General features: G+C 45.1%; 1 long non-coding RNA gene across 1 annotated transcript; it reads right to left on the bottom strand.

Annotated features, from left to right (window-relative positions):
* Positions 1–15: 15 nt before the first annotated feature.
* LOC120389063 lies at positions 16–18589 on the bottom strand. Its single transcript, XR_005590746.1, has 2 exons — positions 18522–18589; positions 16–513 (listed from the first exon to the last, which is right to left on the bottom strand). It is a non-coding gene; the product is annotated as an uncharacterized LOC120389063 (long non-coding RNA).
* Positions 18590–25719: the final 7130 nt, after the last annotated feature.

Consider the following 25719-nt stretch of genomic DNA (forward strand, 5'->3'; position numbering starts at 1 on the left):
ACAAATAAAGTTGAGTTACCATTTGAAAACTTTGCTTTTATTGCATAAAAACAGCACACAGAAACACTCTTGGAGGGAAAGGAGGAACCAGGGAAGGGCAGACTTTCACAGCTGTGTTTTGGTCCAGTTATCATTGTGAAAGTTGTCCAAGGGTGTGAAGTAAATGGGAAACCGAGAAGTTCTGGAAAGTGAAAAGGAATGTACAGGCAGAGTTGGGAGGTGGGCATAGAAAAGTGTTCAGAATGTGCTGCAGTCTGCAGCATTATCAAGGACTTCAGCATCTGCAGTTGCCCCTCCATTACTTTAATCATCTGCTCAGTTGCGTCCTTAACAAACTCCTGATTCTCTTTTTTGTCCTGCCATTTGGCTTCCCAGCACTTCTTGCGTTCCCTTTTCTCTGCATTGGAGCACTGCAGTGCCTCCCAGAACATGTCTCTTTGCTGTGTCTTGGGTGCTTTCTTATCTGGCGGAGACAATCAGCTGGGGTGCGTGGGGTGTTCCTGAAGGCCACATCTGGTGAAGCACAGGGGACAATGCACAGAAGCGGGATTGTTAAAGTCACACACAGCATTGAAACATTTCAGTTAAATACACCTTTTGCAACCTTGCAATCACTTTCTCACTGACCCTTGCCAGGCACATATCTCTGTGAACACCCAAAGCATGGTGAGTGTTCGCGGGGGTAGGGGGTGCTCCCCATGGGGAAAAAAGCACACACTCTTTGCAAGGGTCGTGGTGCATCATACTAGGAAAACATTCTAAAATTCTCCCACACTTTTCCACAGGCAGGGGTCATTCTAGCAGACATCTCACCGCTAAGGGTAAGCAGGGAAACAAGGGTACATCTACTCCATGCTTGTAGCTTCTGCCCTGCTCCCTATGCTACTAGCCTATGTGCTGCCTTGGTCCCTGCACAAGTGATTGCCGAATGGTGCAGGAAAGTTTCCTACAATGGGGGAAGAAACAAAGCTGCTCTGCCACAGAACCTTCAGTGGAGGATTACTGAGTACCTACAGGAAATTTTCATGGAGATCTCTCTGGAGGATTCCGTGAGATCTCGGCGTGCATAACACTCTGTTCTGCTGTACCAATTAGCTACACAGGGAAATGTGCCGCTCACAGAAACACAGCCACCCTTTCACATTTCTACACCCTGAACCCACCTATGCACTAAACAAACCACAACCACTAACCAGGCATCTCCTCTCCTGCCTCTTGCTCACCGGAGAGCAACTGCTGAGACTGGCTAGACCTCTCTGAAGTTGAGAACAGTTCCTGGCTGCCTGCCTCACTGGGTAACCCCACAGGGAGCTGCACATCGTCGTCTAACTCCACCTCTTCATCAATAACTTCATCCTCTAGGTTAGGTCCTCTTTCTGCCGCCTCCAGGCCCACCGAAGTATCCACAAGGCACCTGGCGGTGGAGGTGGGGTTGCCATCGAGGATAGCGTCCAGCTCGGTATAGAACCGGCAGGTCTTAAGTGAAGCACTAGAGCAACGGTTTCCCTCCCTCGCCTTATGGTATGCCTGCCTCTCCTCCTTTATCTTCACCCTGCACTGCAGCATGTCCTGATCACAGCCCTTTTCGCACAAGCATCGAGAAATCTGCTCATAGGTATCAAAATTCCTACGGCTCAAGTTCAGCTGTGACTGTGCCGCCTCCTCTCCCCATATACTGATCAGATCCAACAGATTAGTAGTGGTCCAAGCAGGAGAGTGTTTCATGCGATAACTCACCATGGTCACCTGGGAAGATGCAATGAGACCTCCATGCTGAGCCAACAGGAAATGGAATTAAAAAAATTCCTGCGGCTTCTAAAGGGGAGGAGCGGAAGGTTATTTAACTGGCTGCAGGGCAGAAGAGTTCAACCTGCTGACCAGAGCAGTCATGATGGGCATTGTGGGACACCTCCGGGAGGCCAATTTAATGTGATGAAATCAAACATAGTGTCTTATCTATGCTAGCACTTTGCTGAGAAAAATTTAGAGGAAAAAGACATATGTCTCTCATTGGGATGGTTGCATTTTGTCACCAAAAATGGACATTTTTTGTCAGCAAAGGGCAGTTTTTGTCGACAAAATTTGGTAGTGTAGACAAGACCTAACTCTCAAGTGCTTAAGAGTAAAGTAAGTGTGGTTAAAAAAGTTCCGCTGCTCAAACCCAGGGTTGTGAGTTCAATCCTTGAGGGGTCACTTAGGTATCTTGGGCAAAAGCAGTATTTGGTCCTGCTAGTAAAGGCAGGGAGCTGGACTCTATGACCTTTCGAGGGGAGGGATAACTCAGTGGTTTGAGCATTAGCCTGCTAAAGCCAGGGTTGTGAGTTCAATCCCTGAGGGGACCATTTAGGGATACAGGGATTTAGTTAGGGCTTGGTCCTGCTTTGAGCAGCAGGTTGGATTAAATGACCTCCTGAGATCCTTTCCAACCCTGTGATGTTCTGTTCTATTCTATTATTCTAAACTGTGCTCCTGGCTTCCCTGATACACTGTCCCAGAAGGAGTTAAACTAGAAACAAAAGCACCACAGCCTACGTGGAGCTCTGGGGGATTGTTTGTAAGGCTATTTCTACACTAGCACTTTTGTCAGTAAAACTTTTGTTGATCAGGGGTGTAAAAAAACACTCACCTGGCCCTTTAGGGGAGGTTAGCCCCCAGCTCTGCCCCTTCCGCCCGCCCCTCTCCCACTGCCATGGCCACAAGTCCCCCATTGGCCAGAGAAGTCCCAGGCCAGCCATAGCCCTGAGCCTCCCTCTGCCCAGAGTTGCCCCGACGCCCCCTCCCCCCCATACCTACCCGGAGCTTCCCCAGGTCAGCCGCAGCCATGCTGCACCTCCCCTCCCCAGACCCCAAACAGCTGCAGGGAAAAGCCTCTCACTCTTGCCAAAAGAAGCTTTTGATATACCCATGCAGGTTCCGGGGCTGCTGAGGAGGTGGTATGTGCTACTCAGCTTCCTAGGTCCATCAGTAATCTCCCTGAAATCCAGAAAGATTACCGATGCATGGAGCATAATAAAGTAAAAATTTCCCCCAAAACACCACACCTGGGGGTCCGGCAGCAGCACCAGGGGAGGCACAGACTCTCTTGGCCTATCATACCTGCCGCCTATGCTGCTTAGTATGCCCCATGTCTCATGATCAAACTTGTGACTTATAGCCCATTTCAATACCATCTCCCTTAATGCCCACTCCTGCATAAAATTGCTGCCTTCTTTCAAAATGTGTGTCAACCAACCTCTTTTATACCCCTCCTTAAAAATCACTTTTTTTCCTTAGCCTTCCCCTGATGATCACTTTTCCAGTGCTGTCTCTTACAACATAATCTTTTTTCTAATTTACATTTCAAGTCCCTCAGGACAAGGGCCTTGTCATCCTAGATGTATGCAAATTGTCATTCACACCTATTTTGCTATATAAATTTTAAACAATAATTACTTTATAGTATGTGGCAAATGGCCTAGTGTGTCTGAATCTTATCTTTGATAATGTTGTCAGTTTGTCTCATGTGTTGGAGGATGAACAAGAGCAGATTTTGATAAGTCAGGTAATTACAGGAAAAAATTATGTAACCCTGTTTGACAATATCATAGGCAGATTTGGAGTCAGGCCTACAAATTATGTAAACATATAGCAAAACTCTCAAGATATTCCTTCTTATGAAGGAATACATTGAAAATAAATACTCCTTGTATATTGCTTGTGGGGGAGTGGTTTAAAATAGTTTGTCTGCAAAGTTAGTAACTTATTAGTACAATAAATATCTGTGGCTTCAGTGCCCTTATGCAACTAATCAGAGGTTAGATATGCAGGGCTCTAGAATATTATATCATTCAGTTTCTTCTAGTTCTGATTACAATGTCTCCGGTTGCAATAGGCTTGATGTGCATAAAGCATGCATAGTTTTGAAACTAAATTATTGTTACCCCTTTTGACCTGAGTGGTTAGCAAATATTTGGAGTCTTGTGGGTTGTTCCTGTGAGGACAGTGTTTTCCTCAAAGTGCCAAAGCCTCTTTTCAGCTAGCACTATACCCAAAAGCGCTCTCTCAGCTTTTCCTCAGGGTCACACTACAAGTGCTTCTCTGACATCCTCTCTTCCTTCTTTTTGAGTTTCTGTGGTCTTCCTGCTACTTGCATGTGGTCTAGTCCTTGGACAGGGGTTTTCCACTGTTTCAGCTATCACCAAACAAAGGTGCATTTAATTGTTCCCTCATTTAGCCACAGGCTAGCCTCCCCCAGCCAGTGGTTCACCCACCGCCCATGGTTTGCAGACAGCTGCCTTCCAGAAAAACTTCCCACAGTGTAACAGCACACAAGAATGCCACCAGTCACATCCAGGTTAAAATATCTCAAACCTCTCCAGCAAAAAAACTAACATTAACTCCATTTTTACAGCCCTAGACCATACCTCTGCCATGAGATAATATTTTGTCAAATCTATCTAGGTGTTTATGCCACATTCATTACTGAGGTGTCTAAGTGCTTTATTATACCATAGTATCAAACCTATTCTAACAGTTTTAGTCTGTTATTCCCCTTCACTTGGTTATGGCCATAGACTAAAGGCCAGATCCTGTTATGAAAGGAGTTGTCCTGGATTTATTCCAGCGTAACTGAGCTCAGAATCTAGCTAAGTGCCTAAACAGGTCTGATTATGCAACACAGGCAAGTATGGATGGGACATACAATCTCACTAAGCTGTAGAAATAACAGAACAATTCACTTTTAATATGCAGTTACTTATTTAATATTGTAGTGGGGCTTACTCACTCTTGGAGTGCCCCTTTGCATCAGCAGCAACATCCCATGCCATCTTTGGCACCAGCACCCCCTGCCGCCGGCTGCCTCTGGCCCCAGGTCTTCTGAGTCTCAGTCCTCCCGCCAAGTCACCTAAGTTCAGACCCTTTCCTGGGTATCATAAACCAGTCATAACAAAAGTTCCAAATGAAACTGAATGGTTGTTCTTCTCCCCTCTTGGACTACTGAAGTCTTTTCTTCTTTACTGACAGACCCTATCTGAGGACTTCCCTTGTAGAAGCCTTCGCAGCCCCTGTTGTCTCTGCCTACGTACCTTAATGTTGGGCTTCTCTCAGCCAGAGAGACCTGTCTCCTCTGCCATCTCTCCCTCAACTGAGCTCCTTCAATCTATGTATTATGGCTTAGCTCTGCCCCCTCTGACCAAGAGCAAATTAGCTCCTCACCTCCTCAGGGGCAAAGCATAAATAATGGGGTGCATTGGCTAGCCTTGTAGGTGATGGAGGTTAAGCTCCATCTCATCCCCTCCCCCCCAAGGTAGTATCCATCAGGGTACTCTCTCCCCTTCACTGTAGAGGGCCCTGTAGTTGCTCCAGCTCTCCCTCTAAGTCATGTACTTGGGTAAACAGACAATTTTTGTCCTCCTGCACATCTTCATAACATTCCCTCCAGTATTCTCTATTTTGGACTTGCATTTGTAGGGCCCCCACTGCAACAGTTAATCTTTCTCAAAGTTCCTGGATCTCTCCATGCATGGTCTGGCTTCCCTCAGTTACCCTTGAGGTGATGAGTCAGGTCCACATTCGAGGCAGCTTCTCCCATATCCTCATTCAGGATGTTCATTCTCCACGAACTCACTCAATCAGCTTCCTTTTCTGCAGGGGCCTGTTCTTGGCTTCTAGAGGCTGAGGCTTCCTTGTCACATGTTTCCCTGGCTTGCAGTCTAGCTAGCACCAGCTCAAGCTGCTGCCGACAATTATTTTCATACGCCAAGTCTAGTCTTGTCTGAATCAGTTCTTGCGCCTGTTTTGTGGCCTCTTCTGTTATTTTCTGTCATGAGAATTTCACCTCCTCCAGCTCTTGGTTTATCATGTGTAATTGTATCTCCTGGGCCTGTAGTCAACTTGGCGTCTCTTGTTCGACTCTCTTGACTAACTTCCCCGAGTCTGCTGAGTCCATTCACTTCAGCCCTGCCTCTGGGCTGCCTGGCCCAATAGCCCATGTCTGAGTAAGGGTCACTTTATGGTTAACTTGTTCTCTCTCTCATAATATGGCTGGGAAATTAGGCCAGGCTCTGCCTACAGTTATGGGCCAGGGGTGGTCTTTTACTGAACCAACCTTCAGCTTGTTTCTCTGACCTTGCATTTCTATCTCTACCTCCGCTGTGGGTATCCGTGTCTCTCTGTGCACACACGAGATATGCGCCTGCTGATCTATTTTCACAGTGGAGAGACTACTCCCTTGAACTAGTGTGTGCCCACACCCAGAGTCAATCAGTTCTCTCATTTTGTGTCCAGCTACATTAGTAGTTATTGGTAGGCTGGAGTGCACCCCCTACCAAGGGAGCATCTCAAGCTGCAGACTGGGCGGTGTAGTAACAATCCAAATAGCCACACTTCATGCATGGGCAGTCCTTTCTTATATGACCCAGTTGACCACACCAGAAACACACCACCACGTTTTCCTGACTAGTTCCCAGGAGCCTGTCTCAGGTATCTAGTGATGACTGAGGCACCACTTCCTCTTCTCGTTTCTTAGGTATTAGATAGCCCAAGAACTTCTTTCCCGCTATGTCCCCCTTGCCATCCCAGGGTCGAGGTTCTCGGTCACCTTGCTTCCCTCAGAATAAAATAGCCTCTTGAACTAACTCTTCATTTGGGTGGTTCAGTATTATCAGTAGAAGTCAGTTGAAATCTCCAGATAGAGCTGTGGGCTCCAGCAGGCAAAACCTTTAGGAATTGTTCTAATATTACAAGGTTCACCACCTTGTCTAATGAGTTCATGAGGGGCTGTAACCTCTGCATGGCTGGGTGCTGTAAACACTGTGCTGCCACTCTGGGATGCGCGCGTGCGCACACACACACGCAGGGAAGGCTCCATCCTAAACTGATGCTGGTATGCTTCCAGGGTCAATCCCGGCCTATCCAGAATAGCTTCTTTCACAGTTCTGTGCCTGCTCATCAGAAAAAGCTCGGTAGCCTGTTTGAAGTTCTCCTGAGAGGAATGGGGCCACTTGAGCTGCCTGGGAGGATTTGCCCCACCCTGCTGCTGTTACTACCTTCCAAAAAGTGCACAAGAATGCCTCTGGTTCATCACCTGGACTCAATTTTGCCACACCGGGTACTGGTCTGGCAGAATTGTCTTCTCCTGAAACTACCTGGGGCTCTGGGGTCCAATTTTCTAGGCATTGCTGGAAACATTCTTGCTGAGCCTGTTGAGGCTCTTGCTATAGTTACTGTCCTTGTAATAGATGCAACAAAAGAGCATATGTGTTTGCTCCTGTAGGACTGCCAGTGTGCAGACTATATCGTCCATATTCCCCAAACGGAAAGGAAAAAAAAGGTCTTAATCTGTTCATCTGCTTCTCACCCTTAAGGTAGTTGGTATCTTCCTCTAAGGTGGGATCCCCACAACCCCAATTTGTGGCAAGGCTCTCTCACCCCCTTGCTTTGGTGTGGGACGTTGCCACTATCTTCAGCTCCAGCACCACCTCCAGCCACCTGTCTCTGACCCCCGGTCTTCTGTGTCTTAGCCCTCTGGACAAGTCTCCAAAGTTCAGACCCCTTCTGGGGCATCATAAACAACTTCAAAGAAATGTTCAAATGAACCTGAATAGTTCTTCTGCCCTCTTGGGTTATTGAAGTCTTCTCGTCTCTACTGACAGACCCTATCTCAGGGCTTCCCTTGCAGGAGCCTAAGCTACCCCGTTGTCGCTGTTTCTAACCCATGGCTTCTCTTAGCCAGAGAGACTGATCTCACCTGCCATCTCTCCCTCTACTGAGTTCCTTCAGTCTACTTATTACGGCTTAGCTCCACCCTCTCTGACTAGGAGCCAATTAGCTACTCACCTCCCTAGGTGCAAAGCATAACTAACTGGGTGCATTCCCTAGCCTTGCAGGTGATGGTAGTTAAGCCCCATCACAAATATCAAAAGACCCTTTCCGGAAGACGATAAGAAAAATCAATGGTGCTAATCGTATTTCAGCATGTAAGAGACAAGGTCATTGCCATACTGTTTACAGTATTTTCTATCAGTGTTTGTTTTTCATGCATTACACAAGAAACACAAAAGTGTTGTCTTACATAAGTACTCTTTTATAGGAATCTTATGCAAGATGCTGAGAACAAAAGAAATGTTCTTTCTTCCTTCCTATAAATTTCTTATTCACTTTGTTAACTCTTGCTAATACAAAGCAGCCTTTATAAAAATAACCAAAGAATAGGCAGAGTAATTAGCAGCAACTTAATTACTGAACATATCTTTGGTAATATTTCAGTTGGTGCCATAGTCAAATCCAGAAAGATAAAGAATGAAACAAGAAAAGGTCAGTCAGAGGGCACTGCTAACTACGACGATAAAAGCTACAATAAAAGAGAAGTGTGACAGGTAGATATTGACGGGGAAATACAATGCTTTCTCTGATGATTCAGGTACCTGAGCCTGACAACTGAAGCTGCTTTCATCATTGCTCTACAGCCTTTTTGTTACAGCTAGACTCAGAGGGCTCTGCATAATCTCTGTAGGAACCCTGGCCACAAGGAAGCATTTCAGAGTGAGCTAGAGGCAGGATAAGATTGAAGCAGAGGTAGGAGGGATTAGATCAGGGGGTGTGAGGAGGCAAGGCCAGGGCAGACCTTGTTCCCACTACTTTGTGCCCCTGCAGAGGCCTAGATTGTGCCCCTTGCAGTTGGGGTTCATGTTAGGGCAGCCTTTAGTGTTGATCAGTGGGGCTACTCACACTACATAAAGGCAAGCACAGCTGTAAGGCTTTGAAGGAGGGGGATTCAGGTGAGCCCTTGCTGTTTCCTCACTTGTCTGTTTGAATGGCTAATTTCTACAAATAACATTGTTAACGTGTGATGTAAATACACAGAACTCTTGCTAATAAGTTTCTAGACACATGCAAAATGTCACACAAAACAAAACAAAGAGCCCTCTAACTTCTGTGAAAATACATGCTCTATCAAAAATAAAAAACCTGCAGCACATGAATGTGAGAGTTTGGTTGAGATTTGACATGAACAAGAAATTAACAAGTTCAAAGTTATGGTTCCCACAATGACCATAACTCTGCCCCTAGTGCAAATGTGTAGTATTTTCTATCTGTGACAACTCTTTTGGCTGAATATATAAGTGTAATGTGGCTGAGTAATGGCTGCTGTGGGAAACCATAATTTTAAACTTCCTGAATTTGTGTATATATACTCTCCATCAGCAATATTATGGTCCAAATACTGAATGAACATAGCATTTTATACTTAATTTCTGTACATTATGTAAGAAAAAACCAAAACAATGATCTCAGTGAATAACAATCCTTTGTATAGGATCATATTTCATTAAACCTACATCTCTCTTTGAATGTTTGATCCCTGTATAAACACTGGCATGCTTATTACACTGAGCAGGAACTTAGGCAATCACACTTTGGGCCCAATCTTCTTCACAGCACTGAGCTCAAATAACAGGAGATCTCTGTAAGGTAAGCGGAATCCCCAGGAGCGGCCCCAGGGATTTTGGCACCCTAGGCGGGGGTCCTTCCGCACTCCTGGTCTGCAGGGCACTTCAGCAACGGGTCCCGGAGCGAGTGAAGGACCCGCCGCAGAATTGCCGCCGAAGACCCGGAGCGCGGAAGGACCCTCCCGCCGCCGAATTGCCGCCCCCCCCCAAATCCTGGTGCCCTAGGCGACCGCCTAGGCCACCCAAATGGAAGCGCCGGGCCTGGGACTCCCACTCCCAGGCTGCAGTGCAGGAATGGAGTCAGTCCGTGCTCACTGCTCCAGCCTTAGGGCTGCAGTGGGCAATGATCAGATCAGCTAGTCCCACTTCCTTTCCACCTCAGTCTTCTGTGCAGGGAGGCCCTTAGGAAGCTAGACTCCACAGCACAGGCACCGGCTTCCTCATTTCGCCGGGATGCTCAACCCCCACTCTGCCCTAGCCCCCACCCCCACTCCACCCCTTCCCCCAAGGCCTCACCCTCTCCTCCACCCCTGCCCTGCGTGGACCCCCCTTTGCTCCGCCGCCCCCCCATCCAGTGCCTCCTGCACGCCGCTCAACAGCTGATCCACAGTGGGTGGGAGGTGCTCAGAGGGAGGGGGAGAAGCTGATTGGAGGGGCCACTGGCGGGTGGGAGGTGGAGGAGATGATCGGCGGGGCTGTCAGTGGGTGCTGAGCACCCACTATTTTTTTTTCTGTGGGTGCTCCAGCCCCGGAGCACCCACGCAGTCGGTGCCTATGCTCCACAGCATCCCTCTCTATGCTGCACACAGGAATCATACCAATTTTCCTGCACTGCAAGCCACCATAAATGCAGAGAAGGTAGGATTTACTTTTTAGTTCATGTGCTAATCTGTAAGGAGAACAATGCACTGCACATAAATCATCACACTATGATCAATGTTCTTCCCCCACATGGTCCTGTGATCGATCACAGAACCCTCTGAATCTCGTCATATGTAACGGCTGCTCTTTTGTTGCTTTAAATATGTCATTTGCCCTCCCTACTCCAGCCTTCCCCATCTGTTAAAGTTGGGTAACAACCCTTTCTTACCTCACAGGGTGTCATGAGGGATTATTAACTCAGTTCATGTTTGTCAGCGTTTTCAAGATGCGAAAAGCTGTACATCTATTACGCGTGATTACAGTAGGAACTCAGTGATGGGAACTCCTTAGTGAACCGCCTGTCACTCTAATTAAGAGGTTGTGCTGATAATAACCAACATATCCATTTAATTCAAATAATACCAGACTGAAAGACTTTACATGAAATAAAATACCACATTAAAAACAATATTCACTGCAGTATGTCTTTATTTCTCCTTTTAATGACTGAGCTGAGCAAAGAGTGAATCTACCTGCTTTCACTCCCTTGCCCCTCAGTACACTTCAAGCTGAGCAAACTCAGCACCATGAATTGTGAAATGCAACAGAGAAGTGTTCAAATTGTAATAAAGATCTTAATGTGCAGTATGGGAGTGGCAGTTGTAAGTTATAAAACAACCCTCCTGGGTCACTGCTGCCATTCACAATATGAGTGAGTTTGTTACAGGTTAATATTCAAAAGAGCTGATTGTTAAACACTTCACGTAAGGCCAAATCCTGCTCATTTTACTCCTGCAAGTAGTTCCAGTGAAGTCAATGAGATTTTCTGCAGGAGTCATTTGAGTAGGATTTAGCCACAGTAGCAAAACTCTTGCAGCTAGATTAAGAGTGGCACATGCATTTCGACACAGGGGCAAACAAGTAACGCCTCCATTGAACTGCTTACAGTAGAATATAGGGACTGCCCACTCTTCCTTTTCCCTTTCGGATCAAGAAGGGTGGGGAAGAGGTGGGGCCATGGTCTTGACCACACCAGTCCATGGTGTGCAGTCAACACACCAGCAGAGTAATCTACTCCATTCTAATTTATGAGAGAAGAGTGGAAGATCTTGGCTTGTTTAATCTAGCAAAAAGAAGGTTGAGAGAGGATAGGATTGCTCTCTCTCTAAATACATAAGGGGGATATATACCACGGAGGGTGAAGAGCTATTTAAGCTAATAGACAATATTGGCACAAGAACAAATGGAAATTCACTGGCTATGAACAAATTCAGGCTGAAAATTAGAAGAGGTTTCTATCCATCAGAAGGGTGAAATTCTGGAACAGCCTCCCAATAGGAGTTTTGGGGGCAAAATTCTTAATTAGTTTTAAAAGAGAGATGGATAAATTTAGGAGTGCAATTGTGTGATGAGGTGGCTTGTGATGGTAGGGTGCAGGGCTCAACAGCCCCAGGCCTCACTTTTGGTTTATTCTTAAAAGCTAATGCTTCAGGGTTTTAGCCAGCCACTTGCAAGGGTCAGGAAGGGATTCTCTCCTGCCCCCACAGTGTATTTCAGGGTTGTTTTATCTCCTTCCTCTGAAGCATCAGGGATGGCCACCACGCATTCTCTCTGTCTCTCAGGTACTTGGCTGGCTGGTTCTTGCTCACATGCTCAGGGTCTGACTGATTGCCATATGTGGGGTCAGGAAGGAATTTTACCCAGGTCAGTTTGGCAATGACCTGGGGAGAGGGGATTAACTTCCTCTGCAACATGTAGGTGCAGATCACTTGCAAGTTTTAGCTGGGTACATCTCCCTTAATCATTTCCCTGTCATTGCAGGGGGCCTCAAGCACTAGTGCACCTCAGTTCCTCCTATTCTCTGCCTGTGGCACATAATAGTCTAGTCTCTGTCTTGTGGGCTGTAAGAGTTTAGTCTAATTTCAGTTGTCGGGTTTAGTGTGCAGGTGGTGTTGGTGGCCTGTGATATACAGGAGGTCAGACTAGATGATCTGATGGCTCCTTCTGGCTGTAAACTCTACGATGCCTCACTGACATTAAAATTTCACATAGCAGCCTCCATCAGTAATGCTTTCTACCATCGCCTGTTGGCTAGCAGACTTTGTCCCATCCTGGCAGACAATGACCTCACCTAATATATTCACGCCTTTTTTGTCTCTTGGCTGGACTACAGTAATGCACTATACAGGGACAAGAAGCCTTCAAAGATTAGGAAACTCCAGCTGGTACCAAACACTGAAGTGCATATCTTCAGCAACACAGGCTGTGGCAAACATCAAATCTATCCTCCACTCTCTACTTTGGTTTCCCATAGAACACAGAATCAAACTCAAGATCTAGGTCCTTATCTTCAAGGCACTAAATAGCATGGGGTCAGCATATCCAAAACACTCCCTATCAAGGTCAACAACTCCACTCCTCTGGCACAATGGAACTTGCTACAATAAGGCAAAGCTTGTCTGTACAGGAGACAGCACTTTTTGTGTGTGTTTGGGGGGAATATATATATTTGACCACTCCACGAGCTGGTCAAATATCAGTACATTTTTTCTATTGTCAATTATTTCGGAAGTTTTCACATACAAAAGTTGTTGAAATTGAATATTTTCAAGCAACTGTGCTCTCAGGTACTACTGTGGTTATTGGAGGCACTCATAGTTAAACAAATGTAACCAAAACAACTGGAGGGATGATATTTGCTATCAGAATGTAAAATGGAGTGAGAGCTATAAAGTTCAAACAAAGCTTGTGCCCGATTTCATACAAAGACCTACACGTGAATTCATTTACTATAAGTAAAAAGAGAAGTGAATGTCCTTACATTTTAGCTAAATATTTCTCCATAAATAGAGATCCTGAGGGTATGCAAGTTCAGTCATAAAAATAGCAGATGTGCTCTTTACGCAACTTGACATATTTTGTGAGAATGGTAGTACTCTAGTATTTTACATGCAGTATCAACTAGATACACTTTTTTAAATTCCAGATGTAATTGCTGTTGCGTTATTGCTATTAAACAGCTGCCACATTCTACCCTGTAGCTGGCTGCATTTCAGTAGTGGGTGAGGTGATCCCTACTTATCTCTTAATTACCTCTGCTGTGTTTGGATAGTCCATGGGATTATAGACCCATCAGACATTTCAGTACCTGGCAAACTGGCTGAAAGGATAATTACAATTATAAAATACCTAGATGAACACAAACCAGCACACATCTGCAAAGCAAAATCAATCCTCCCAGTGTTTTTGAAACTTTCTAGGCTGTGTACCCCTTTCCAGATAATGTAGTCTACAGCATACCCCCATCTGAGATAGGCTTTGAGCTGAGCCCTCTCTTTGAGTTACAATTTTTGGTTGTGCCCCCGCAACTCAGAGGCTAGGTGGCCTGATGAAGTGAGTCGGGGTGGAGGTGGCACTCTGTCCCCAAGCCCCACTGCATGGGGCGGGCTGAAGCTGCCTGATGTCACTGCTCACTCCCCCACAAATGTTCCTCCATGCCCCCCTAGGGAAGCATACTCCAGTTTGAAAACCTCTGTACTAAATAAAATGTGTTGTCCACCATTACAGGATAGAATCATAGAATATCAGGGTTGGAAGGAACCTCAGGAGAGTCATCTAGTCCAACCCCTTGCTTAAAGCAAGACCAATCCCAACCCTTGGTTTAGCAGGCCAATGCTCAAACCACTGAGCTATCCCTCCTGCCAAAGGAGCCTGTAGTCAGCAGGATACAAACCTGCATGGGGAGACCCCAATGGCTTTCTAGTCCATTGCCTTAACCACTCGGCCACAACTAGTCTTAAAACAGGGCTTGTCCAGGATTTGAACCTAGGACTTCCTCACACCTTAAGCAAGGCTCATACCCCTAGACCAACAGGCCTCTATATGAGATATTTCCTTGTAAAATTTCCTCTTTTCCATCATTTATTGCCCATTTCCAGGAAGGTGCAGCAGCAGAGCCTCATCCCTCCACCTTCCCCATATTCTATTAAGCAGAGTCAGCTGCAGGTTAGTCAAAATACAGCACAGAGCCAGCCAGGTCTCTTCAGTCAGAGCTATGCAGTGTACACTCAGAAATGCCAGTCCCCCCTTTCTAAAAGCTGGTTGGCCGTCTTCATGGCGAGAGGCAGGGACACGTTAGTGTCTCGGTGAAACCTTGGGCTGGCAACCTCTGCTGATGGCGCAGGACAAACTGAGCCACAATGGGCATTTTCAACAGGTTCATCAGCTCAACAGCCCGGGTCAGGATCTCCTCATTGTCTTCCTCACTGTACACTGAGGCCATGGCAGGGCTCTGAACAAATGCTCTCATCTTGGACAGGAACAGGGACATTCTGGGGATGAAATCTTGGCTGCGTGATACCAGTTTGGTCAGTGTTGTCATGAGAACTGTGATGACACGTGGCGAATACTTGGGGATGCTGGCCGAGAGCCGGAGTTGCGTGATTTCAAACAGCATGGCCTCCAGGGCTTCAAAGAACTTGTTGATCTGCTCCACGGTACACCTTTTGTTGTATGAGATAGACATGTACTCTCCAATAGGCCAGACCACGCAGGTGAAGATATCCTCTTTGTTCCAGAAGTTGCTGACAGTTCCTGAAAACTCCAGATATTTCTTGCGTACCTCCTAACGAGAGCTTGCATACCCCCAAGTGGTACACGTACCCCAATTTGAAAACCACTGAATTTATTAAAATGACATGGGCATGTCCACAAAATAAGGGACAAAGGAGAACTAGATCACATAAATTTATTTGGATTTTCAAACACTTGACAAAGTCTCTCAAAAGAGGCCATTAAGGAAACTGAGCAGTCACGGAATAAGAGAGAAAGTTCTGTCTTAAAAAGAAACTAAGTGACGGAACATGAAGTGTTCATGTTTGTACAGCAAGTCTCACAATGGAGCTTCCCAATACTACTGTAATTCAAATAATAAGTAGGAATATGTCTGGAAAATGCAGCAGGCAGATATTCTAATAAATGTCTCCACATTACTATATAATTATTACTTATTGTATGCATAATAACCTCTACATTAGATAGGGAATTATCATTGCAGGTCAGTAGACTTCTGCACTATGCCTTCAGTCTGCCAAAATCAGGCAATCTATCACCTACGGAGCGTATAAATGAGTCAGCGTCTCTCCTGATCTATGTAATCTGGTAATGGTTTGGTTTCATACCTATGGCAAATGTGGGAGTGCAAATTCCCAGTGGAAAGTGAAGTAGAGTTAGTGTCAATACTGTTGGGTAGGAATAAAGTCCCCCTCAGTCCACTCTTGAAATGTCTAGGGTTTGTGAAAACTCTAGCATCATGCCCTTTGCCTTGCCGCCCTACGTTAATATTCTGGAACTGTCTGCAATAATCCTCTCCGGCTTTCCTCTCCATTGAGTAGGAACTCATTCTTTTAATGTACCCCTGAGTTTGCAGAGGTTGCAAGATACAGAATGGGCACATAAATTCCATCAGAAGCTCCTGCACAGTTCCAGAATCCCAATTGTTTAAATAGCCCAGTGTTCTCTGGCACATTGCCCACCTGGATCACATGCCCCTGCAGCACTCAGTGTTCTGCCATGCAAACCTTCTAAGACCACAGCATCCACTGTGGACTTGCCAACTTCAAATTGTTTTTCCACAAGTAACTACCAGGGGTAGCCAGCTTTCACAGGGCAATTGTCATGCCTTTCATAGCAAATGAAGTACTCATCCTGGTGGTCTGATGCTACAATGTTAGGCCATCCTCTCACAGAGGTACAGAAAAGTCTCCTTCTGCAGCCACTGCTGTTCATCTTAGGTCTTGAGAATTATTCAGTCCCATCAGTCTGTGATTGTGGTCTGAACTCAAAAGCAGCACTTAAGAATAAGATTGATCAGCTGAAGTTCAGCTGTCTATTCCAGGGGTGGCAAGTGCACAACAGTTGTTTATAATAATCCTATAAAGCACTAATAATCTTATTCTCTAGCTGAGGGGTCGGCAACCTTTCAGAAGTGGTGTGCCGAGTCTTCATTTATTCACTCTAATTTAAGGTTTCGCAAGGTTTCGTAATAGATTTTAATGTTTTAGAAGGTCTCTTTCTATAAGTCTATAATATACAACTAAACTATTGTTGCATGTAAAGTAAATAAGGTTTTTAAAATGTTTAAGAAGCTTCATTTAAAATTAAATTAAAATGCAGAGGCCCCCGGACCAGTGGCCAAGACCCGGGCAGTGTGAGTTCCACTGAAAATCAGCTCACCATAGGTTGCCTACCCCTGCTCTAGCTCTTTGTAGGTATTGCTGGAACATCCTCCACCTGCTGACCTCAGCTGCTGCCTCAGATTTCTAGCAGCTTCTTTTCAAAAACTCCTGCAGCAGGAACATTTCTTACTAAACAAAGAGTGACAGCTGAATGTTTATCTGGCCTTAATTTTGAGAACAAGACTAGAAAAGGGCACTGGTACACAGCAAAAAAAAATTGAGTTTCCTAGGTGATTATGGGACTTCAACCTCTTCTCTCACAATTCCCCAGGGTTCCCAGAAGGTCTTTCAAAATCTCCCAGAAGCCATTGCTTCATGTAGCCATGCCAGGTAATGAGAGGCACCCAGAAAGCAGTGCAATTATAATGGGTGCACTAGAGTGCAAGTGTGTACATGAGGCAAAATTTTAACTGAAGTGGCCTGGCTAGTAAGGGGCTACTTGTGCTATTAGCATTGATATCGGTGCTGTCCCATAGGTTCAGTTGTCAGGGGTAGCGGGGAGGGAGGGGGGCTCACTAAGTTGAATCCATCCCTTGCTACTTCAGGAACAAAGTGAGAATCTGATTGGGTGATACAGACCCCTTCCAAACACTAACTATTTCACAGAGAATCTAATACTGATAGAACTTAGCAAGATTCAAAAAGGATTTCAATTTATATGGATAACAGGAATATCTAGATTATAATAAATACTAATGTATTTGATGACTATTTCATTATTCTATTTCATGACAGGTAGTCAAGGGAGGAGGGAGACACAGGAATGGAGAGGAAAGACGGATAGGAGTTGCAGTAAATCTCTGGGTCTCAGATTAACATGGTAGGAAAGTAAGATTGTTAGTAAGTGCAGGACAGGAGAGACAATGGGAAACAGAAAGATCCAAACAAAAATCTGGACACAATGTGCAAGTAATTGCACTACTAGATCATTTCTGTTTAACAAAGCATGGGACATATTAGAGAACCGGACCAGGACAGGAGAGAATCTCTCTCACTTTAATTGTTATGGAATCCTGGCAAAATATAATTTAGACATTGGGTGGCAGCAGAAGGAGGTCTCATGGACTGCAGACATTTGCATCCAACTTCCCCCTCATCTAATGCTCAGTCATCTTGCCCCCAAACTGCAGTGCTCTTCATCCATTGATTTTATATTGGCAATACAGTGAGGGTGACCAGACTGTAAGTGTGAAAAATCAGGACAAGGGGTGGGGGTAATAGGAGCTTATATAAGAAAAAGACCCCAAAATCAGAACTGTCCCCATAAAATCGGGACATCTGGTCACCCTAAACACAGTTGTATTCTATAGGCCATACCAAAGGGTATTGAGTGGTAGTGTATGGTCAGTTCATACAGCTATGTTACCACTAGATGGCACCACTGGCACACATTTCATTCATACAGCTCAGTTACTCCGATGAGCACCTTCAGTCTAGTCATTGGTTAATAATTTTAATTTATAAGATTGTCTTTCACACAGTTCCTGGGTGCTGAACAAAAAAATAAAATATCTGTGCCCAAAGAAAAACTTGCACCCACCATTTAACTATACAGCATCCCTATATTCATACCTCCTCAATGAACACTGAGAAAGTAAATGAGTCTTATGCCACAGGTCAGCAAACTAACAGCCATTTTTTCTCAAGTATTGGCTTTCTATTGGCTCTGGTTTTGGCTGCCCACCTTGAGACACTTCAGGCCTGATTTTCAGAGCCACTAGGTGCCTGCAGCTCCCACTGACTTGAATTAGGGTTGTAGGTGCTCTGCACTTGTTGGCCTTAGGCTCTGGTGGAACTTCAGGGAAGTGAGTTCCATATACAGGCAGATAACGAACTACATGCAGCCCTGTAATGGGGTATGCTCTGTCCTCATCCTCTGATGCCCCAGAAACATCACTGACCATGCCAGTAGGTAGCCACTTCACATTAATTTATTTATATTCCCATCACCAGTACAGTCCTGAGCAGCAAAGTATTTACAGTGTTTCTAGACCTTTTGCATGGGGCCAGGGAGGACCAGCTGTCACCTTTTCCTTGAGCTCACCAAGCAGTCTAGGCTCAACTAGCACAGGTGCTCCTCCCCACAGCTTTCTTGTATCCTCTTTTATGCCCCTCCATTGATGGCTATCTGGTTCATCAGCTCTCCCAGACTGATCAGCTAATTAGCGGCACATCCCCAGATACTCAATAGGTGTTAGCTCCCAGCACTCTGTCAGAAGCCCCCAGACATTCAAATATAGGGACTGTCAGCAAATGTGCCCCAGCTGAGCTCCGCTTCTGCTAACATCCAGAACCCCAACCCCATGAGGTTTCATAGGTCAGACGAATTCAAATTAAATTAAACCTTAGAGAACCTTTCCCCCCAGCTGTCTTGCTACATTAAAAGTCTATTATAGTTACCTATTACTTTCCATTAGAGTAGTGCCAGAGACCCCAATCAGAACTGGTCCCTCTAGGTACAGGGACTAAAGTTCCATAGGAGCAGTACAAAGAGAGGAGACTCCTTACTCCACACACAATGTGCACAAGCATATGGTTTAGATAGATTCTAGACACAAATGTCTGGCTAAGACTGGGGTTTGCATGAGAACTAGTTGGCTGAGGCACAACTCTGGCAGGCTGGAGGAAGCAAACAGAGGCAATGATGTTGCCCCTCAACTCAATAACATGGAGCTTAGATTGCATTTTTTTTCTTTACTTGGGTTTGCAATTTAGAGATCTTGTTGGGATCTTTGGCTGTTTAATGATGTTCTAAGTGGAGGGGCCTAGCCTGTGAAATATATCTTCCCTTTTCCCACCTCCAGTATGACTAGAGAGATAGAGGGTGGCTGTTTGTGAAAATCCATTTCATGAGAAGTAAAGAGATTAAACACTTCTAGTCTGAGAAGATATCAGAAAGCCCTCAAGTTAGTGCAAATGATTGCACTGATTTCTGTAAGGACAAGGACTGGGCAAATGAATTTTAGTGTTCTGGAAAATAAGTCATAAAGGACTAGAGCTATGAGGAGTTACCACAAACCGCAAGTAAGAGGAAGTACATAGTTACATTGCTAGGAACAGACCAGAGACTCTATTATGACTCAGAGTGATGGATCAGCACCTGTTTCTGATGTGCTCTGGGGAAGAGTAAGCTGTGTCTTGCCCCTCCCCATCAAGTCAACTGCACTGGCTAATGAATTGATAGGTGGAGACAAGACCCTACCCACTCTCCGTCTGTGCCTGCCATTTCTCACCAAAATATGCAGGATGGAAAGTAGTGGTCCTGCAGCGACTGCTTTCCCCCCTGTGTACAGACAGGTGATATGGGTAGCCTGTATACATGAGCGGGGATACTTACACCCCCTTACTTTCTTGCACGGACACATAAGGAAGTTTACAATTGAGCTCAAAGGGTGAAATTCACCCCTGTGCAGTGGAGCCAGCACAGGCCTGTGCTTATTTAAATCCCACTTTTGGCCTATTTGGACGACTTTTGTGGCAACCAGGCCTTGTACTGTCCCTCTGCCCACAGGCCTTTGGGATGAAATCCACCCCTGTGCAGAAAGCCAGCATGAGGTGTGGGCACAGCATAGGTCCCACTGAAATCTTCAAGAGAGGCCTCAAGTGGGAGTTCTGTGATTCATAGGCCTGTGCTGGCCCTCTACACGGGAGTGATTTTCACTCCGACTGCATAAATCTTCTCCCCAGCCATCTGTGCCAATGCCCCATAGTCTGAAATACTACAATCACCCTCGTCTAGTCCTGGGCCACTCTTGAGCAGAAACTGCCATCAGGGCCGTCCCTAGGTGGTGTGGGACACAGGCGCCGAGTTTCTAATCTGCTGGGGGGTGCTCCCCCCAGCTCTGCCCAGACCCCACGCCCACTACACCCCTTCCCCCAAAGCCCCACCCCCATCCTGCTTCTTCCCACCCCCATCTTTTGTGCCCAGTTCCGCCCCCTTCCCTGAGTGCGCTGCGTCCTCGCACCTCTCCCCTCCCCCTCCAGTGCCTCCTGACACCGCAAAACATCTGATCTGCAGCAGGCAATAGGTGCTGAGAGGGTAGGGGAGATGCTGATCGGCAGGACCCATTAGTGGGCAGGAGGCGCTGGGGGGGAGGGGCAGATTCTGGTAGGGAGGCTCCTCCTCGCCCCCACTGCCCGCCTGCCACTAGCCGCTTGCCTCCCTGTTTGCCTCTTCACCTTGCCCACCTCCCGCCTCCTCAGGATTTTATAGAAGCATGGGGCCCCCCACAGCACGGGGCCTGGGGCGGTCTCTCCGATTCGCCATAGCCAAGGGATGGCTCTGACTACAACGGGTTTTGTCCTTGCAGTTTCCTTCAAGATTTATGTGAATAGCAGACAGGATGGGAGGAAGGCTGGTCCAGTGGTTGGGGCACTAATCTGGGACTCTGATTCATATGCTGCGGTCTCTGATTCAGTTTCAGGCTGAACACATCTGTGCTCACGTCCCACTACAGCCCATAGAGAATTGCATTCCAGGACCTCCCTACATTCCCCTCACACACATTCCATGTATCTTCTGGGGCCGCAGAAGTACACAAGGCACTCCGTGGGAGATTAAGCACGTTGACAGCCCCACATACACCCAGCTGTGAGAGTCTCATTGTATGTGCTTGTGAATTCCCTGTTCCTTCCCCATTAAAGATACTTTACCATGTATGTATAATATTTACCTCCGCATTACATAGGTTTGTTTGCATAGCTGTGGAATAAAAAAGTACTTATGGAAACTGAACAAACGTTTATTATTCTCCAATATATGGTGACTGATACTATCAGTCACAGACAACAGCATTAGGCGTATTTGCATTGTTATAGTAGCACACACAGAGAAATCACTACAAGGGTTCATAGCACGGTGCCAAAAAACAATGCCAGGCTCAACACATTACAGGTTACAGCAACACACATTCTGTGGCTCATTGGTAAAATTTTCCTTTAAAGCCTCCCTGAGCTGAATAGCTGCCCGGTGAGCCCCTCTTATTGCCCTGGTATTTGGCTTCTCAAATTCAGCAGACACCTCCACTCTCTACCCCTGGGGAAAATTCTCTCCTTTTGCTTCATAGATAATATGAAGCGCACAGCAGGCAGCTATGACCATGGGGATATTGTCCTCACTGAGGTCTAACCTCCTGAGGAGACCGCACCAGTGACTCTTCAAACAACCAAGGTGCATTCAACAGTCATTCTGCACCTGCTGTTGAAGCTCTGCTTACTGCTGTCAAGGTGGCCAGTGCATAGCTTGATGAGACACGGGAACAAGGGGTAAGCTGGGTCTCCCAGGATCACTATTGGCATTTCAACATCCCCATTGGTAATCATCTGGTCTGGAAAGAAAGTCCCTGCTTGCAGCTTTCTGTACAGGTCTGTGTTCCTAAAGGTGTGTGCATCATGCACCTTCCCTGACCAGCTCGTGTTGATGTCTGTGAAATGACCCCAGTGATCCACCTGCATTTGCAATATCAAAGAAAAGTAGCCCTTTCTATAGCAAGGTGGTCTGGGGCCAAAATAGGGATATGCATACCATCTATCACCCCACTGCAGTTAGGGAACCCCATTGCTGCAAAGCCACCCACTATTTCCCATACACTGCCCTGACTCACCGTCCTTCGTAGCAGGAGGCGATTAATAGCCCTTCATGCTTGTATCACAGCAACCCCCACAGTGGATTTCCCGACTCCAAATTGATTTGCGACTGATTGGTAACAGTCTGGCCTAGCCAACTTCCACACAGTGACCACCATTCGATTCTCCACTGTGAGTGCAGCTCTCATTTCAGTGTCTCTGTGCCAGAAGGTTGGGGTGAGCTCTGCATACAGTTCCAGGAATGTGGCCTGTGCTTCCGAAATTTCTGCAGCCACTGCTCATCATCCCACACCTGCATAATGATGTGATCCCACCACTCAGTGCTTGTTTCTCAAGCCCAGAACCAATGGTCCACCATGTGCAGCTGCTCCATGAATGCCAACAGCAACCTGGAATGGCTTCTTTCTATGGCACTCAGCAAGGTAGACACCAAAGCATTGTCATCAGAGTCACTGCTCATGAAATATTGCAGAATCAGGTGCATTGTGTTCATAACTTTTCATCACAGTACTGGAGAGCAGTTCAGGATTCGTGCTTTCTGACAGAGACGGTGGACGTGCAGGTTACAGGAGCTGTTTAAAAACAGCATGAAACATACTAGGATGTGCACTGAATGATGGGACAGAGAAAACTGCATCATGGGATGCTGACCCTGATCCCATGAGGCATTGCAAAACCTTCCCAAAACACCCAGCAGTATATGGTAGCGAATTTCACAGTGGGATAGCTACCCACAGTGCACTGCTCTGTGTCGATGCAAGAGCTGCTACTGTGGACATGCACCACCCACACAAAGAGCTTAGTCTGACATGCAACAGCGGTTTAATTACAGCGGTGGCTGTATGTCGATGTAACTTAGGTTGATTTAACATTGTAGTGTAGACAAGGCCTAAATCCATAAAAGATCATGTTGACATGCTGAATAGAGCCCCTTTAAAAATAAAATGACTTTAAAAACTTAATTCTTATTTAATTGGCAGCCATGTTTATGGTTCTTATCACTCTAGAATCTCAGCACCTTTCACATTAATGAATTAAGCGTCACAGTACCCCTGTGAGGTAGGTGAGTATGATTACTTCTATCTTTGTATACTGTATGGGGAAACTGAGTTACAGTTAATTTACTTGCCCAAATCCGCACAGGAAGTCTGTAGTAGAGGCATGATTAGAACCCTGATAGCCTGAATGCAAGAGATGCAGATCTGTCCCAATAGATCATCCTTCACCTTTCATTTCCCCTTTACATATAAACATGATATTTTCTTTCATATATAGGAGTTTATCTTGAGAGTATCTGGCTTTCTATAAATCTGATTATTTCTTAAAATGCCACTTGGATGTTGTAGACCTTGCTGATACTTCATATGAAAATAGCATTTACATACACAGCACTCTTTATTTTTGCTCCTTTAAAAAATGATGCATTATACCCCAATACTGACCTTTACTATCCCTCCTATATTAATCATGATTCTCCTCTGAAAGGAGAAAGCCAGTCATGCAGAATTTGGGCCACTTCCTGCAGTGGTTTTGTGATATGACCACAAGGGCAAATGTCCCCTATGGGATGAGGTTGAGAACAATAAATGCATTTCTGCTAGTGACCTAAATCAGATCTGAACCCAGGTTTCCAGAAGTAAAAGGTTAATGTGTTAACCCTTAGCATCAGATGTGTAGGGATAAGCAAACTGGACAAAAACAAATATTTAATTTTGTTTTAAATAATGTATTCTTCATCCATAAATTAATAATAAAGTTCACAATATCCATTTAATACCATAACACAGCAACATAACTGGGGATAGGAGCAAGGGCTATAGAGTCCCTATTCCTCTACTTATGACATTAGCAATCAAGCCCCCAGGAAAACTGTGCCATTGCCTTTATCCAAAGCCCCCTGTTTGCATACATAGCACTTCAGACTTATGATTGGCACTGTGTTTTTCAAAGCGTAGCATAGACTATGGTGGACTCTAATTCATCTAATTCACACCTCCCTTTTGTATAACCCTAGATCAGCTTCTATTATTATTGCTAATATCTGAAAGTTGTAAAGAGAAACATCGGGAGAGAAAAATAGGGTTTGCTTTTTAATTCTTATAAAAAAGACTAGAAGAGTTTTCTGAAAAGACAGTATGAGAATATGATTGACATTTTGCGCACTTAAAACAGGGCTTGTCCCTGCTACAGGCTATTCAGCAAGGGCAGCTAGTTTGTATGTATGGATCTCATGGTTTTGAAACCAAACTGAGTTCCTTTTAATTAAGAAGCAGAAAACAAAGTTTTTTTTTGCTGGGTTATAAGAAGCCCAGAAGACAATGAGCTTTGGGGTTGTGGGAAAAAATATTTTTTAAGGCACAGGCAGAATGACAGCAAAATTAATATGAGCGGGCGAAATTCATGCTTGTGCAGAGGACCAGCACAAGGTAAGTCCCACTTAAATCCATTTTTGAGGGCTTAGTTGGGATTTAAGTGATACATAGTCCTTGTGCTGGGCTGTTAACCACAAGAGTTAATTTCACCCCATATGCATAGGACATCATGTTCTTCAAATGATACTGTTAACATTTAAAAATAAGTTTTCCAAAAATTGTTTTCTTGGTATTTTTTCAACCACCCTAGTTAAACTCGAAGCTTCTTTCCTTACTGAAATGACCTCCACTCTTCTATCTCTGAGGTGCAGTAGTTTGTTTATTGAAGGTCTGCTCATGGATTTTTCTTCTCTCAGAAAAAGAATATCAAAGCATGCATTTGGGAGAACAACAAAATGCCACACCTATAAATAATAGATTTTACAGATGAATAGGGAAGGGATTGAAAAGAAAGTACATCAGATTTTATTTTTACTAGCCTTGTTAAACAAATATCATCTCTTGTGTTTACAATCACAGATCTAGCATCCTCACAATAAAATTCTTATCTGTCTGGTTGTGCTTTGAAAATCTCTTTTTTTTTCCTGATTCAGCTGCTTATGGCAGGCCCATAGACCAATCAAAAGGTTCTGATTTTTGTACATGTCAACAGTGACTTTGGTTTTTCAAATTCATAAGCTGTTCATCAACTAGCCTGAATGAAAGGTCATGTGGATTTCTTAATGGGAAGACGGTTTACTTCTTGCAAACTACCTGAGCACAGGTTTCCTGATGTCATGCAAATGGGGTTTAGCAAGTGGAATTTTCTGTTTGTTTCCTCATTCTGCTTCCTTTTAAAAAATTTTTAAGGAAACAAACTTTTTTATTCACACAATTACTGTGAGCCAAAAATAAAAATTAGTACTGAGGAGGTGGAACAGAGCTACAGGAAGAAGGTGAGGGGTACAACAAACATTAAAGCATGCCACAACAGTCTGGATGTTTACATATAGTGATATGACTTGATAGGCAGAATAACTAAAACTGTTAGGTTTCAGAGTAGCAGCCGTGTTAGTCTGTATCCGCAAAAAAAACAGGAGTACTTGTGGCACCTTAAAGACTAACAAATTTATTTAAGCATGAGCTATGCATCCGAAGAAGTGAGCTGTAGCTCACGAAAGCTCATGCTTAAATAAATTTGTTAGTCTTTAAGGTGCCACAAGTACTCCTGTTTTTTTAAAACTGTTAGTTGAC

Source organism: Mauremys reevesii, linkage group 1, assembly GCF_016161935.1.
Source record: "Mauremys reevesii isolate NIE-2019 linkage group 1, ASM1616193v1, whole genome shotgun sequence".
Classification (NCBI taxonomy): Eukaryota; Metazoa; Chordata; order Testudines; family Geoemydidae; genus Mauremys; species Mauremys reevesii.